Raw genomic sequence first — 4,986 nt, 5'->3', positions numbered from 1 at the left:
TTTTAAAACAAATATGCACAGAAAATAAACATTTCTTAAAATATATTCTGGGTCAGTTGGTGTGAGAAAAAAAAGCCTACGATACTTTGCTGAGAGTTTTCAGCCATGATTTGAGGAGTCATATCAAACAATTTATACCTTCATAAAGTTTTGATTAGTGAAACTGGAGTCCTGATGTTTCATCGTAGGAGTATTTAAGATATGAGATAGTTTATTTTTGTGGCTGAAATTTGTATCAACATATATTATCATTACTTTATCTTGGAATGTGCAAAATACTGAATCCTCACAATTATATTGAGGGGATTGGAAGTATATATCTGGCATGACAAGTGTGATTTGTATTTTATCTCAGATACATTTATTTATTTTACTCATATGATTTTTTTTGTTTGGTGTTTATGTAATACTTACGATATTGTCTGTTTTTATGTAACAGTTTGAAAATATTTTGATAATTTTTAGTAGTGAATTGAGACTCCGTTACTAAATTTAATTTACGTTAATAACCAATTATAAGTTGCAAATGTGTTTTCATGGCACTTGGGTAATTCCTTCAGCTAAATTAGTCATTTCTGTTCCTAAACATTTTCATCATCTTTTTTGGATTTCTTTTTCCATTTGGTATGCATTGTTCTACTTTTGTTATAATTAAATAAACATAGATAAAATTGTTCTTGTTGGATGTTTTCTGTTTGGGGGATAGAAATAAGCAAAACGAGTACTGTTCAAATGAGGATGGTTTCCATACCACGTGCAGATATTTATTTTTACTTAATAGTCTCCAGAATTGCACAGATCCTATTAGCTTACACGAGACTCGAAACTGCATCAACAAAGATGTTGTGCATATACTCTGATGCCATTTCCAAACTCTTTACACATGTTGTACATGGGACTTAAGCACCCCCCCAAATGGAAGAGCTCCTCCAGATTTGGTGCAAGCAGCTGTCTTTAAAACCATGGAGTTCATGTAAGAGCACATGGAATTTGTTTAATTCACAGGAAGCAATAAAAATCCTTCCTGTGATGTGTCCTTGTGTAAGTGTCCACTACGGATGGAGAGAACTTATTTAGAACAGGATCAGGACCACCAGAATTGGGATCATGGTAGAAGAGATCTACAAAGCACCTGAACTGAGGATCGGAAATAGCCACAAACCAATACACTTTTCCCTCAATGATCTGTATAATTTATGCAAATTGAGATTTTGTTACTTAAAACTACTTGGAAATTTTGTATGGAAACTTGTTCTAAGTTTCCAACTTCTTCCTTTATTAAGTCTGTATTTGTTCCTTAAGGAAATGTTGTTAATACATCAGCCCAATATTTGACTGTAAGATTTCCTCTTCCCAATAAAAATTTTATTTTCATATTTTATAGTCTTTATTACTCTGTGCAATGTCATTTCAATGTGGTTAAAGAACAAAACTTGAATATCTTGGTGGAGAGAGCAACTGTGTAACCTCACGTTGGAACTAAAGCAACATCTAGTTGTCTTCTCAATTGATGTTTACACCATGAAGGAAAAATATGTGTGACAGTTTGACCCATTTTATCCCATCTCATTTTAATAACACCATAGTGACTAAACTGGGTTTTGATGACAGACCTTATTCTTATAGACAAATTGATTGGGGGAATCCCTTTGTAAGGCAGCTAAATGTTATAGGACATAGTTAAGTGTTTCCTAACTACCTGTCTTCAGGCTAGCCCTGCACCACCAATTCCTTCCTTCCTTCTCCTTAATGGCTGTTGAGGATGGGCAACAGTGCTGGAATCAGAAGTCAGGAGTTTAGATTCTGTACAGATCCACAGTATAATTTGGGCTGGAAAATATGGGTAGCTCTTATGTAGAAAAGTAACCCAATTGCAAATAAGCACGCCTAGCTACAAATGCCCATATCTGCTCATTTCTAGCTCTTTAAATCACAGTTGGCTCTGACTCGAGATCTACAGACTAAACAAAGCCCTGCCCCATTGGCACTAATTCATCTGCCTCTCCAAGTCATCACAGTGAAATTCTCTGAGCTGAGAACCACAAGCACTTCCTAATAGGTTTCATTGCCTTGTTTGTCCTTATTATAGATCAGAGGTAATATTTGTAATAAGAATAGCCTTCTTTGAAAGTGTGTTGAAATGTCAATATGTTTAAAATGTCAGACTTTCTATGCTCAGGACAAAGCTGCTCTGGCTAGTTGCAAATTAAGAAAACTCTCAGAGAAAATAAAACAAAAATAAATATAATCCCAATTTCCAAGTAGCTTAGTTATCAAATTTAGAAAGGCAAGAGCGGTGTTTTTCTAAATATGTTAGTTGGAACCCAAGCCTTTTAGAGATTCTGACAATATTTAAGTTTCGGAAACACATGCTATTCCCCCACCTTGGAGAGTGTGAATGCCCGTTATCATTGTAAATATTCTCAAAAAGTCTTGCAGTGAAGAATCATGTTTATCTCAGTGCTACCCAAACTTTTTGGCTTAAGACTCCTTTTTTTGCTTTAACAATGCCTGTTAACATCTCTTAGAATCCGCTACTGTATGGTAACTAACATAATATAAAAAAAAAACATTAAAATAAAAAAAATCCACTTCGGAAAATGCTAATACAATTATAGCTGGTAGCTTTGGTTTTCAGTTGTTGACTTCACATGTGGTTTCTTGCATTGATCACCTTAAATCCTTTATTGAAAGAAATCAGTGGCTAAATAAACTTTTTTTTTTGCACTAAGTATTTGATGATCTTAAAAGGGTGAAGAACTGAAACTTACAGTTGTAAGTTGCCTTTCTCTACTAAACTGGCTCTTTAATGGAAGTTGATATTGCGTCCAAGAATTCAAGTGGGCAAATGTGCTAAATTCCCATACAAGTATATTTTTACAGTGTAAACCAGCTGTCAGTAGGATTATTCCTGAGCCAAAAGTATAAGCTACATTTGAAAGTTGTAGTTTAGAACAGAAGTTGAAATTCTGGGGAGTCTCTGAACTACTTGCAATATTTTAAAGTAGTATAATTTTGATGTGGGCAGAGTAATTCTGAAAAATTTCTGGCCTACATTTTGGAACAGATTGCTGAAGCACATCATATTTTTAGCTTTCTGAATCATTTATACTTTTTTGAATTTTAGAGAAATTCCAAAGGCTTCATAATAAAATCAGCTTTCTAAAAACAAGCGTATAAGGAGTTACATTTTGTCTAATTCTTCTTGAAAAATTCCACATCCTCTAGACAGATATGTACCCCTTGTCTCTATACTCTGCATTCTAACTACTTGATGCAACCTTACCTGTCTCCTTTCTGATGATTTTAACATAAATAAATGCTAGTAAACTTACTGAGTGATGAATGCTTATAGGGAAGTTGGGGGTTCTGCTTGCTAGACCCTTCTATCTCTGGCTCCTTTTCTGAAGCCAGGGAAATGTTTTATTTCTAAAAATATTGAACAGCATCTCGCCTGTATTCTTTTTCAAGGGAGTATCTTCAAAAAGCTAAGCATTTTCCTGTGTTCCCTGAGACTCTGTCTGTGGAGGCTCACAAGCCCCCCACCGGGGAATGTCTTTTCAGCTATTGCTAAGTATGTAGGCCATAGACAATGGAAAGATGTAAAGTGACCAACAATCCCAGTTTGCCCAGTGCTGTGGGGTAGGGAGTCCCAGAACATGGGACTTTCAGTGCTAAAACCAGGAAAGTCTTTGGCAAACGGAGATAAGCTGGTCACCCAATGGACTAAAATGAATATAGAATCATCCAGAGGGCTGGCTTATGCAGACTGTACTATCCGAATGTAGAGTTTGAGATCATGGTGCTTCTCTCACAAAAGCAGAGTACAGTCGAACTTGTGTCAGGTTTAATAGAAAGGCATGGAGTGGGGTAAGTTACAGGATGTGTAGGGTCTGTGAGAGAACTGGAGATACGTAACTCTTAATACCTGTGTGCTTTAATCAGACAGCTCCACGTTTACCTGGAAGACTAAAAGAAAAATAATCAAAGCTGTACCTTTTAGTGATATCTCATTTTATAATCCAGATAGGGAAAGAATTTTTGTTAATATAGAGTCTTTGCTTTAAATGTTCTCGCTATTTTCCCCAGCAAAGGTAGAGGAATATTGGCCATAGTCTTTTTCTTTTTAAGATTGTATTTATTTGTTAGAGAGAGTGAGCACAAGCAGGGGGAGTGGCAGGCAGAGGGAGAAACAGGGAGCCTGACGTGGGACTCGGTCACAGGACCCTGGGATCATGACCCGAGCCGAAGGCAGACACTTAACCGACTGATGCCCAGGATCCTGGGATCATGACCTGAGCTGAGGCAGACCCTTAACTGACTGAGCCACCCAGACGTGCCTACTGGGCATAGTCTTCAGTCCAACACAAAACTGGGCTACTTTGGCACAAATAATGTCTCAACTCTACACTTTTTTAGGTGTCTCTGAAACACTGGTTAGGACAGAGTTTTTCGAATGTGGTCAGTGCACCACTTCCCACAAAACGATCTGGGACGCTGTTAAGAATGCAGTCATTCTCCAGATCTATAGAATTACAGTCTCTCTGGCTAGAATCCAGAAATGGGCACTTTTAATAAGCTCCTCGGGTAATTCTTAAGCACACCTACGTTTGACAGCAAGTAAAGTTTGTGAGACTTAGTTCAAATTGTATCTGCTATAAAGGTAATGTAACCATACACTGGTTTTCAGAAAAGAAAAAGCTTTCATCCACGCAATAGTTGCTTTTGTTTTATGATGTTCTTTCTAATATTTGTCCCTATACACATTCTTTCACATAATAATAATCACGACACAAGCACACACTATTGTGTACTTCCTCAATGTTTTATCATGAGCTATTTTTCATGCTCTTTGACTTTATAATTGATTACCTTTCATGCTTGCACAATATTGCTTCAGGCAGATGTGCCATAATTAACCACATGAAAGAGTTAGGATTGTAGTTTTTTTTCCCAAACTGGTTTCAGTAATTTGTCCTAGTAATT

The sequence above is a fragment of the Ursus arctos genome, unplaced genomic scaffold (genome assembly GCF_023065955.2).
Source record: "Ursus arctos isolate Adak ecotype North America unplaced genomic scaffold, UrsArc2.0 scaffold_15, whole genome shotgun sequence".
Lineage (NCBI taxonomy): Eukaryota > Metazoa > Chordata > Mammalia > Carnivora > Ursidae > Ursus > Ursus arctos.
Note: the sequence above shows the minus strand (reverse complement) of the source record.